General features: G+C 42.3%; 1 protein-coding gene across 2 annotated transcripts in view; it reads right to left on the bottom strand.

The window, feature by feature from the left end:
* The window catches only part of Sema6d (semaphorin 6D), a 385,396-nt gene that overhangs the window by 53,081 nt on the left and 320,636 nt on the right, over positions 1–11,679 (bottom strand). The window lies entirely within an intron of this gene.

Raw genomic sequence — 11,679 nt, 5'->3', positions numbered from 1 at the left:
TCCCCTCTCTTCCCCTCTCCTCTCCGCCGCCCAGCTCTGCTCGCCGGGGCCGCCGCAGCCGGTGAAGCCGCCTTCTCTTCCCTCCCTCTTCCCCTCACTTCTTTCGGGGCTGCTTCCCAGGCACCCAAAGCACTGATCTTTGCAGCCCGGCGAGCTGAGGGCGCAGCGGTTCCCTCAAGTTCTGCCGGAGTTTTTCATCTTAAGGTTTATTTTTTAAGCTCATTCTTGCAAACCCGCCCCCACACAACCCCCCCACCCCGACTCCCCAATTTCTCTTTATAACCACTAAGCAAAACATCTGGGAAGAGGCAATCAAACATTGCTTTATCTTTATAAAATACAGAAATTGCCTACTAAAAAATCCCATTTCTACTTTGAATGAAAGCCATTCAGTACAGTATAATTTTGCAGGCTAATGAGCCGGTTTTACAGGCAAGTGTTGTTTCGTGTAATACGTTGTGAGAAAGAATGAAAATGTCCTTGAAGTGACATCATTTAAAATTGATTCACAAATGAAAGGAGCAAAAAAAAAAAAAAAAAAACAGAGTTATATATTCCACAATAAAAGGAGTTTTAATCCAAATTTCCTTTCCAAAAATGGGCTGTATTTATTAATTTCCAGTCGAATTATCTATCACTAAGGGCTCTAAGTGACTGGGATGAACCAGGCAGCCCCTGCTTAGAGAAAAAGAGGAGGGCTTTTCTGCTGAGCTTTTAATATTTATTGGCGTATGGTTAATTGCCGTGAGAGACGGAAAAGTATTTTCCTTTTTGCTTCCTGCTCTCTGCGAACACAGTTACATGTTTACATTTAGGAGTTGTTTCTGCAAGTTCCTCTGACAGTGTTGAAAAGGACCTCAGAAAAGACACCCCAAGAGCTGCTGCGGACCCATCCGGAGACCTGTTTCCTCGCTGCTTAGCACTTTGTAATCAAAAGGAAGGAGGGTAGAGGAGGGGGAGTCTTTTAAATATAAACTCTCTTCCTGCTGTTCTTCCTATTACAAGAAAAGGGTTGGGGGTGGGAAGAACCACTTGGGCGAGCCAGCTCTGCGATTTTTCTGTTGTGAAGTCTTTTGTTGGGGGCCCGGAGGGCGTTTTGTGGTTGAGCTGGGCTCTGACATCGCCTCGAGTTACTTGGCAGTCAGGGCCCTTCCTCAGCCAACTTCTGACCCAGAAAGCTGGGTCTCTGTGCTGGCGACCGCGCTCTCCGCATCTTCCCTACCAAGGGAGCAGGCAAAGCCCATGGCAGGCAGAGGACGCTGTGCACTGAAGGAAGAGGAAAGGAGACGGTCACTGCGCCGAGGAGGACTCAAATTCTCACCCACGGGGAGACAGACAGCGGGTGCGCGGTGCTGTGTCTGAGGAGACACCAAAGTGTGGGGGGGCGGTTTTCTGGATTCTTGAATTCTTTGCTCTAATGCCATAATGACCAACTTTACAGAGCTCAGTTTGCCTTACTTCTTACAGCCAGGAACAAAATCTGCAGGTTGCAGAAGGGTACGCTGCTGGGTCGCTGGGTTAGACACGTTTTCAGTCTAAATATCAGCCCAGGGCCCCCAAGTCAACCTTTGCTCTGCTAGAGGAAGAGAGGGAGAGGTAGGCAGTGAGCTCAGACGGAAAGAATGACGCCCTTCACCTTCTGATGAAGATCAAAACACTGCCCCAGAGGATCTGTCTTATCCTGGTTTCTAGAAAGAAATCTTGATAGGAAAATGATGCTTCCCATTTCGACATGTGGAAGGAAGTCCACGTAGCTGCCACGGCAGCAGCTGATGGGCATTTAGTCCCATCAGTTCCTTTTACACCCTCTGAACCCTGTTCAAGTCTCCAGCCCCCCCACACTGCATTATAGCTCTGTTGTGAGGTTCTTAATAAAAACAAAAGGAATGAAATTTCCCTCACTCCACTAACACCTGGGTGAGACTAAGTGCTGCTGCGGTCCTCTAACAAGTCAGGTGATAGAAAGAGCGGCATCCTACTGACCACTTCTGGATGCCAGGGTCCCGGTCTTCCTTACCTGGCGGTTCCCAGCGCCCAGCACAGCGCTGGACACCGAATAAACAGAGTCTGCGGCTCCAACCCACTCTCTGATGTGCCAAATCAGGAAGACCTGCCTTTCCCGGAGGGAAGCTCCTCAGAGTTGGGTTCCACCCATGCCGTGTGCCCAGGGTGCAGCTGTCCTGGCACAAACGCATCACACGGGGCCACTGAATGAACGCATGAATGGTGGTATCAGGCTGTCCTCATACCCAGAGAGAAATATTTACAGGCTCAATGCTACACAGTGAACGGTTATGCTTTAGCATTGTGTGTATAATAAGCAGTATACTTATTTTATAATCTAGTTTTAAGTATAAAAAAGCCATCTGGAAATTATAGAAAACCTTTGCACATAATTGCCAATAAAAAATGATGGCCAGAACGAACAACTCCTTACCTTAGTTATTAAGCCAAATGTATGTGTCCACTCCGTTCTAAGCACTTATAGGGACTGTTAGTATTATGATTATCATAGTTGTTTAAGTGACTTGGTTAATGTCACACAGGTAGCCGCTAACCACGGTTTGCATGCTACCCCTCATTTAGTTGTAAAAGTAGGTAATGGCAAGGCCATAGCTATTAGAGAAGTCTCTAGAGTATTATTCAGCCTGGATTCAAATCCTCCTCCTCTCCCTAGATTTGTGGCCTAGAATAATCTATTTAACAACCTTGGGCTTTAGTCTCCTCGTCTGTAAAACAGGATGGTGATGATAATATTTCAAATGAATTTTGTGAAGACCAAATATGATAACACATATGTAAGGTGTTTATCATCTTACCTAGAACACAGCAAGCACAGAATAGAGATTAACCAATGGTTTTATGGATGTGGGGAAGTCAGTGCAGTGCTGGAATCCTACAGAACTGGATTAGAAATTTAGCACAAAGTCTCAAGCTGTGAGACTTATGGCTACGAGGTGTGCAGTACATTATCAGTCCAGCCTATCTCCTTTCTCCCTCACCTGTGTGAACATGTTTGTTAATTCAAGTGCACGTGACTTGATATCCAGTTGACGGGAAGAATATTTTGCAGACTTTTATTGAATGACATAGTTTAGGATGTCGATTTTCTTGTTCCACAATGAAAAGATAAAGGTGCTGGAATTTCAAAGGTAGCTGCAGCTTCTGCAATGGCTTCAGTTTGGAATGCACACATAGTATTCCTTGCGTTTGCACATTACAGAAAGTGCTTTTGTGGTGAGGATGGCTTTCAAAACCCATCTGCATTCTCCATGACATGATAAATCATTAATAATACAGACCCGAACCCCGGCGTCTGCATAGGCACAGCTGGCCTCCTTGTGTCAACACTGTGCATGTGAAAGTGACTCTGCCAAGATATTTCACTTTAATGAAAAATATTTATCATGGTAAATCTTAAGCCTCCACATTTTACTGACATAATTCATTTCTATTATTATGTACTATGATAGTATACCACCGTGGCTATGCTTATGTTTGGAATGATGAAAATGTGCAGTTTTAGTCATTTTGACTACTCTACCTTAGCTTGAGTACTTTTTGCTGTTCACTCTGTGCAAAGGGAATGCACCATGCATTTGTGGAAATGCTACATCGGTTACTTATTTAATTTTGCTAATGATTTCATAGGGGCTATTACATGGACACTGACTGCTCAAGCCAAATAAAAAGAGCCAGCCTTTAAAAAACTGTTATTTCCACAAGTAAGATGAATAGTGCATGCAGAACTTTTAATAATACCAGCTTTTTCAAAATGGATAAGCAATATGAAGATTGCCATTGCTTTATCAGTGATCTTTTGAACAAACAGAAGCAAATTAACAAGTCAGTAATTCAGTCGCTTAATTGTGCTACTATGCACTTTGGAAAGGAATACTTCAGATTCTGGAAGGCCAGCTTATATCCATCAGAAGCAAAGCTGGCACTAAATTCCTGGTGGACTCCTTCCCATGTGTTTATGGTAACACATGATCTTGAAGATCTCTGATCTTGAAGAATTGGGGTTGAATAATACCTATTAAATGTTAGAATGGCTCAATGAAAGAGAAAGATAATGAAAATAATCAAATGCAATGATGCACCCAGAAATATGTTATTTTTTTGTTTGTTTATGTTTTTGTTTTGCAGTACTGGGGATGAACCCTAGGCCTCATGCATGCTAGGCATACACTCTACTGCTCTGCAATGAAATATACTCTCAGCTGGTCTTAGTTACCTTTTATCATTGCTGAGACAAAATACCTGACACCCAAGGTTCAAGAAGGAAAGGTTTATTGTTGAGCACAGTTTGTAGAGGTTTTGATTCATAGTCAGCTAGCTCCAAGGCAGGGTGGCATGGCAGAGGGGAAACAGTTCATGACAGGCAGAAGGCAGTAGTGAAGTAAGGAAGTAGCAAGCAATAAGCAGAGACAGTAGCCCCCTTTCTGTCCCTTCTATTCTATCCAGCCTGCATGCCCTTAGGGTGGAGAGCACTCCCACCCAAGTAGGCCTTCCCATTTTCCAAACCCAGAACTATGCCAAACCAATCAGTGAACTGATTTTGCAACCACACAGCCTTGATCCCAGCATCACACACTCTAGATCCTCTGAAAAGCCCCACTTAGGATTGCATGATGTTTTGCGGGGACATCTAGACATAAACCATAACAGTTGGGTCAAGTGAAATGCCTAGTTTTAGGTTTTTGAGGAATCTCCATACTGATATAGTGGCTGTACTAGTTTATTTTCCACCAACAACATGGAAGGGCTCCTCCTTTTTCCCTGAAGCCTCTCCAGCATTTGTTATTATTTGATTTATTGATGAAGGTCATTCTTTCTGGAGTAAGATGATATCTGTGTTGTTTTACTTTGGATTTCTCTAATAGCCGGCAATATGAATATTTTTCATGTATTTATTGGCCATTTGTATTTCTTCTTCTCCTTCTCCTTCTTTTGGTACTTCTTCTAAGGAGTGTCTATTCAAATAATGAACTCACTGACAAAAAAAATACCATTAACAATACCATTAACAGTAACAAGAAGGAAAATTATATACAGTGGTATCTTGGTATATGAATTTAATTTGTCAAATCATTCTAGGGGGAGATGGTCTTGTTTGTGTTTGTGTGGGGAAGATTGCTGTGGTTGTGTTTGTCACTGGATGCTGACTTTACAAACAGAAGCAAAATTTTGCTGAACAATTCTGTTTGCAAACCAAACTGTTCACAAACAGAAGCATTCATGAACCAAAGTGTTACTGCACTCACAAATCAACCTAACCAAGGAAGTGAAAAATCTCTACAATGAAAATTACATCACTCTGAATAAAGGAGATTGAAGAGGACATCAGAAAAAGGAAAGCTATCCCATGTTCCTGGATAGGCAGAACCAATTAGTCAAAATGGCTGTACTACTACTTCTAAGCTGATATATAGACTTAATGCAACCCAAATGAAAATACCAACAGCATTCTTCACATATCTAGGGAAAATGAGCCTAAAATTCATATGGGAACAGCAGAGACTCAGAATAGCAAAAGCAATCCCGTTAACAAGAGCAAAGCAAGAGGGCTCACACTCCCTGATCTGAGGTTATATTACAAAGCTGTAGTGGTAAAACTGTATGGTACAGGACAGACATGCAAATCAATAAGAAGCAGAAGCAATCCCAGACTTAGTCAACTATTTCATCTGTAACAAAGGGAACAAATACACACACTAGCAGAAAGTTGGCCTCCTAACAAATGGTGCTGGGCAAACTGGTTATCAATATGCATATATCTCATGGTGTATTAAACTGAAATAAAAATAGATTAAAGATCTAAATATGAAAATAAAAACACTTGACTGCTGGAAGATAAAATATGTAAAACTGTGGAAGATATAGGTGTAGACAAAGACTTTCTGAACAGAGCTCCAGTGGTGCAAGGGACTCAGCAAATGGGATCCTATCAAAATAAGAAGTTTCTGCACAGTAAGGAAAACAGCCAAGAGAGAAAGAGACAATCCACAGGGGAAAACTTTTGCCAGCTATTCCTTGAAGAGAGGACTAATATCTAAGATACACAAAGAACTAAAAAACGTAGACCCTGCAACAAAAGACCCAATCAAAAGGTGGGCAACTGAAAAATCTTAATCCCAATGCTCTACATATGGAAACTCCCGTACAGGTGAGTTACAAGGGACAGATTTTTGCCAGAACCCACCAGCGCCATCTACTGGTTAAATAAAAAAGAGAAAATAGGATTGTGGGTAATTTCTCTTTCCATATAAGGACGCTTAAAGGACATCTTTTTTCTTTCCCGTGTGCCTTCTCAGATAAGATGTGGACAATTATGATCATATTGTTAACATTGAACATACTGGAGTTATTAAAAGACCGACTGTTAATATACAAGAGAGTGAAAAGCAATGTGTACAGAGGACAGGAAAAGGCTGCTAACACTGTCAGCTTCAGGCTGACGTAATTGGGGTGTCCCAAATCCAGCATGCCCTATTAAATGGTGATGCAATGACAAGGCCCAGCATCACACAGGGAGATCCAACTGGCTGCTGGGTGTTGACGTCTGGGTTTTGGATGTGGAGCAACTGAGGGAGCAATGGCACAGAAGAGAGGGCACGGGCACACTCTCTTTCCTTATGTCCCCATGGAAGGCTCAGGTGGACTTGACCCAATCCTGGTTTTGTTCCATACAATGTTCTGCCTGTACTTTCCTTATCCCCAAGTTCCCCTGGGCTTCAAACCTCTCACCAGTTGCCAACCAGCAAGTGAAAATGGTTCAGCTTTACATATTTTTATAACAGATTTTCTATGAGATTGATTTAAATGTTGTGGGATTCATTTTTACAGCCATCCAGGATGAGGATCCTTGGTGGCTTCTCCCAGTAATTGTCACATATGTTGAAAGACCACTTTAAACTTATGTTTCCAAGCAAAGCCTAAAAAGACAGCCTTATGAAATTTGCCCCTGACTCTGTGTTTCAATTACAGAGCTAAAAGGGCACTCTAAGAGCTTTCTTGCAAAAACCAAACAGGTCTGGAATGACTGATCAGAGTATGTACGTATGTATTTTCATTATGTTTATTGGTACATTGTAGGTATACAGTACAGTTACACTCATCACTGGGATCTTGTACCTCTAGATGACAGATCGTGGTTCTTATTTTTTCCCCATACCCCAGCCTTCCCTTCACCCCCTCCTCCCTTCCCTATTTACAATGACTTCGTTTCCATTTTTTCCTTTTCTTATATTTTCTTTTTTTGCTTCTTTCCCCTACCCTTCTTACTTCCTCTATTCCTTTAGCCCTTTTCTTCCTATTTCACATTATTAATTAAACAATTTGATCTGAGTTTTTGAATAGCATCATACAACCATTAAATTTGAATATTGCCACATTACAGTTGTATTTAGTGGTTGACTTTTCAAATCTTACTGCATGTGGATCCATTGTACACACACTGTGCTTGTGTGTGTGTGTGTGTGTGTGTGTGTGTGTGTGTGTGTGTTTTCCCTCCAGGAGTTCCTGTTGAAGGTTTTATGAATTCCTTCCCTGTATTAAAATCTTTGGAAGTATGCTCATAAACTACCCAATAGGCTCTGAATTTCTAGGTCATAATTACAAAATAAACAGATTCATTTTTCATCACAAATTTTAATTAAGAATTCCAGTTATGCAATTATTTGCTAATGAATAATACCTACTCTGTACCGAGACATACTATTAAGCCCATTTCCTCAAAAGTATGTTTTCTAAAGGCAGTTTTCAAGGGTCAATTTCTCATCTGTAAGCCATCTACTGCAGTGTCATATTAAAATAAAAGGAAAGTGCTTATTTTTTATATCATTTAAGGAGGTGGGGACTGACAAGGGTATTTTATAATTGCTGGAAATAAATTAATTTAGTGATGAAATCTAATCATTCACATCAGCTCCTCATAAATATCCAGTTACTGAATTCTGTGATTTGTTTTATTTAGATTATTTGGCTGGGCCTTCCTGTTGTCTACTCGGTGGACTTTTTCTCATAACAGGGGAAAGTACAGGCACTTACTTGTCACATGTTCATTTAATTGTGCTTTACAAAAAACAACCCCAGTCTGGGATACTGATTCTTTAAAGATGCTCTTGGTTTTACTCAGTAAGGAACCAGTCATTTTTGCTTTTGATTTATCTTCTGGCTTTTATATTAAAGAAGAAAAAATATAAATACATGAAAAGTAATCTGCTTTTTTTTGTTATCAGACAAATGTACAGCTTGTAGAACAAAGATGCAATATTTTTAGAAATGGAAAACAAAGTTAACCCTTTCAAGTTGGACCACTAGAAACACACAAAGGCCCGGATATCACAGGGAGTCTGAGTTAGTGAGTTCCAAGGGAACTGGGGACTCCTCAGTTCAAATCAGGGCCCTGCAAAACCCAATCAAAGTGACAAGGATATATCCCCAGGTTAATACTGTGACAAAGGTGAAAGGGGTCAGGATAGTAACTCACCCTGTTTTGCATACACTCATTTCACCATTTGTTATTAACAGCAGCAGTCTGCTTGTGTAAAGCACTGTGCAGAGATAAATGAGAAACACCTTGCATTTAGACAGCAACTTAAAATTTGAAGAGCAGTTTTATCACTCAGAGTCTTTGGCAGGGAACAGATGGCGTACTTAGGGACTTTGAGGAGGCTTTGATAAAGGGACTGTTTGAGAAGGTGCGGTCTGCAGGGAGACCCAGGGGCCAGTTACCTAGGGCCTGCTTACCTCTGCCTGGGTCCCGAGGAGCCATAGGAAAAAGCACCTAGAGAACCTGGAGACTCAGGAACTGAAGCGGACCCCTCTCAAGGGCGCTGTGACCCTCGACCAAGGCAAGCCACAGCCTGGGGTGACTTGTATCGAGGGACTAGGAAGGTGAACATCACAGTGACTTCTCCCCTCTCTGGTCTCTTTGGCTCAGCCTCAGTGGAAATCAAAGGCAAGGAGCCCCTTGACATAGACTATAGACCTCAGCCTCCAGGCAAAGAAATCAGCAGATGGAAACTGGGGGTGCCTGTGGTGGGACAAATGAAAACTCATTGTTCGTATTATTTTGGTCCTTATAGAGCACTAGGCAGTAGAGACCTTCTTTTTGCAAATAAGCAAATTTCCACTGGGAGACTTGCTTACGGTAACCCAGTTACAGAGCAGAACTAGACTTTGAACCTGGGTCTTCTGAGTCTAACTCTGGAACTGATCACAGCTCTCCTTCTCTGCCCTTTGAACTTCCTTATTACCCTTATCTCACCATATCACTTTAATAACATATTTCATCACTCGCCCAGACCGAGCTCCTCGAGTAGAGAAGGAGCCACTAGGTCTTGGGCTCTCACTGCATAGAATCATGGCTGGGACAGGAAGCCTGGAGTATTTTCATGAACGGAATAAAGATGAGAGAATGTGCACCCTAACCGGAGTGACGATACGGAGGGAGCTGACACCACAGGATGCTATAAATACTAGATCCGGGGTTACAGGACCGTACAGAGCACGGACCATGAATAACGGCTCACTTCACAGAAGACTGTAACGTGGGGTCCTGTGAGCTGAGTGAGGCACGTTGAGAGACACGTGCCTGAAGGTGGGGACTGCAACAAAGGTCACAGCAGAGTCAGGGGAACACATAGGGCATTATCAGTGCTACAGTAAGCAGTAGGAGACCTGACTCACAAGCACAAGACCCTCCTATGGTCTTGCTTAGCGGGCACCTGCTGGGGCTCTAACGTTTTCCTTGGGTGTTTAGAAGAAATAGGCATACTGTAGAAGACACAGATTCACATAATGATTCTGAGACACAGATACTTTTGCATCTAGAAAGCATTTCTTAGTTAGGTGGGTTTGGGGTAATTTTCATTTTTATTAGTCCCTGTTTGCCTTACTAACGATTACATCCCCCACAGGGAGTAGGTGCATAACACAGCTTCACTCTCTTTTCATCCTTTCTGGCCCTTCCTCCTCTCTTCCTCCACTTCCTGTTCCCCTCCCCTTTTGCAAAAGTGCTTAGATTATCAGAATGCTTTTGGAAAGGAGCCCGCCCGAAGCTGGGAGACCCTCAGGGGTTTCGGCAGTAAGGGTGCTACTGTAGGGGCGGGGTAAAGAGGACAGCAATGCAGGTGGAGCCCACGCATGGAAAAGTAGGAGCACACATCCCGAGACACAGCAGTGTTGGCTGTCAGAGGTTTGAGTGCTGGGGAGGGCAGTGTGGGAGGTGTCCCCAGGCTTCGCGCTCTGGCCAAATCTGAGAATAGTCCAGTTTTTATGAGACGGAGACACGGGAGATGGAACAGATTGGCAGGAGGGGGATAACTAAGTTTTTGAGTGAGTGAAGCTTGAAGCGCTGGCATTTTGTCCAGGAGGGGATGCCCAGAAGAAAACTGGGTAGTATTAGCATAATTACAGCCAGCAGACAAGGGAAACATCAATCTTCCAGAAGAACAGCAAAATTGCAATGAGCCAAATACAGAGCAAAGAGAAAGAGGAGATCCAGGCTCTAGCTTAAAGTGCGATGCTCAGGCCCCCAGTTCTAGGGTGCTGACTTCTCTGCTCTACCTGACCTGGGGCCACCACTTCTGGCTTGGAAACCAGACCAGGAGAGTTACCGAGACATTACCGTTCCTTGCTGCAGGCTTGCACACATATCAAAAGCAGACCTGGAAATTTATCGTATTTTATCTAATATCCTTTGGAGCCGACTGCTCAGTGATATCTTCTTAGCCTGACATTAAAAAAAAATGCTACTGGGTATTCTAAAAACTTTTGGTAAAACCATTCCAAATCATCATTTTAGAAATGCTTGGGGAACTTTGGTCTTTCTTAAATATGGTATAGATGAGGAAAATACATCCAAAATGAGTTTATTTAATCACAATCGCCATGGAACGTTAGGGAAGGAACTCTAGGCTCTGACTGTCAATATTTGCTCTTAAACATCAGTGATCTTGGGAAGAACAGTTCACTGGTTTCTTCTCTCAGTTATCTGGGGCAACGTGAACATCGCCATTTAACTTGATTTGAAATGTTAACATGAAATATAACAAAGTGGACCATTTTAGAGTAAGGGATTACTTTCTGACAGCTATGTGATTAAAAAAAAAAGAAGGAAGAATGGATATCCTGACCATCAGGATGTTATTTAATAGTCAGGGTGAGCTTTGAAGCAGCTGTGCTGTTCATTTATAATATAATATATTAGTTATAGGATTACAAGGATGGTCACCCAGTTTTCTTTCTTTTCGCTGTCAGGTCTCATTGTGTTGCTCAGGCTGGCCTTGAACGCCTGGCGGTGTCCTCCATCTTCAGTCTCAGAAGCACCCAGACCCACAGGCACCACCTACCACCACCATACCGGACTTCTTGTTTTTTTTTTTTTTTCCTCACCTGATTAGTTTCTTCATTTATTTTATGTAGACCATTTGCAAAGAATTTATATAGTGTTCTTCTAACATGCCGTGGAAGGGAGGGGTAAGAAAGCAGAGAGAAAAGGCAAAAAGAAAGGCAAATGAGAAATCTAATTAAATTTAATGGCATATTTCCAAGAAAAAGATAAAGTCTTCAGCAATATCTGCAGTTTCAGTTTCTGAATGGTGGGTTCTTTCACGGGCAGGAAGTTACTTTTTTTGTTTTATTATTTATCACTAATGGAAGGAGAAGTAA

Source organism: Fukomys damarensis, unplaced genomic scaffold (assembly GCF_012274545.1).
Source record: "Fukomys damarensis isolate Sample0158 unplaced genomic scaffold, DMR_v1.0_HiC HiC_scaffold_17, whole genome shotgun sequence".
Taxonomy (NCBI): domain Eukaryota; kingdom Metazoa; phylum Chordata; class Mammalia; order Rodentia; family Bathyergidae; genus Fukomys; species Fukomys damarensis.
Note: the sequence above shows the minus strand (reverse complement) of the source record. Positions and strands in the feature narration are given on the sequence as shown.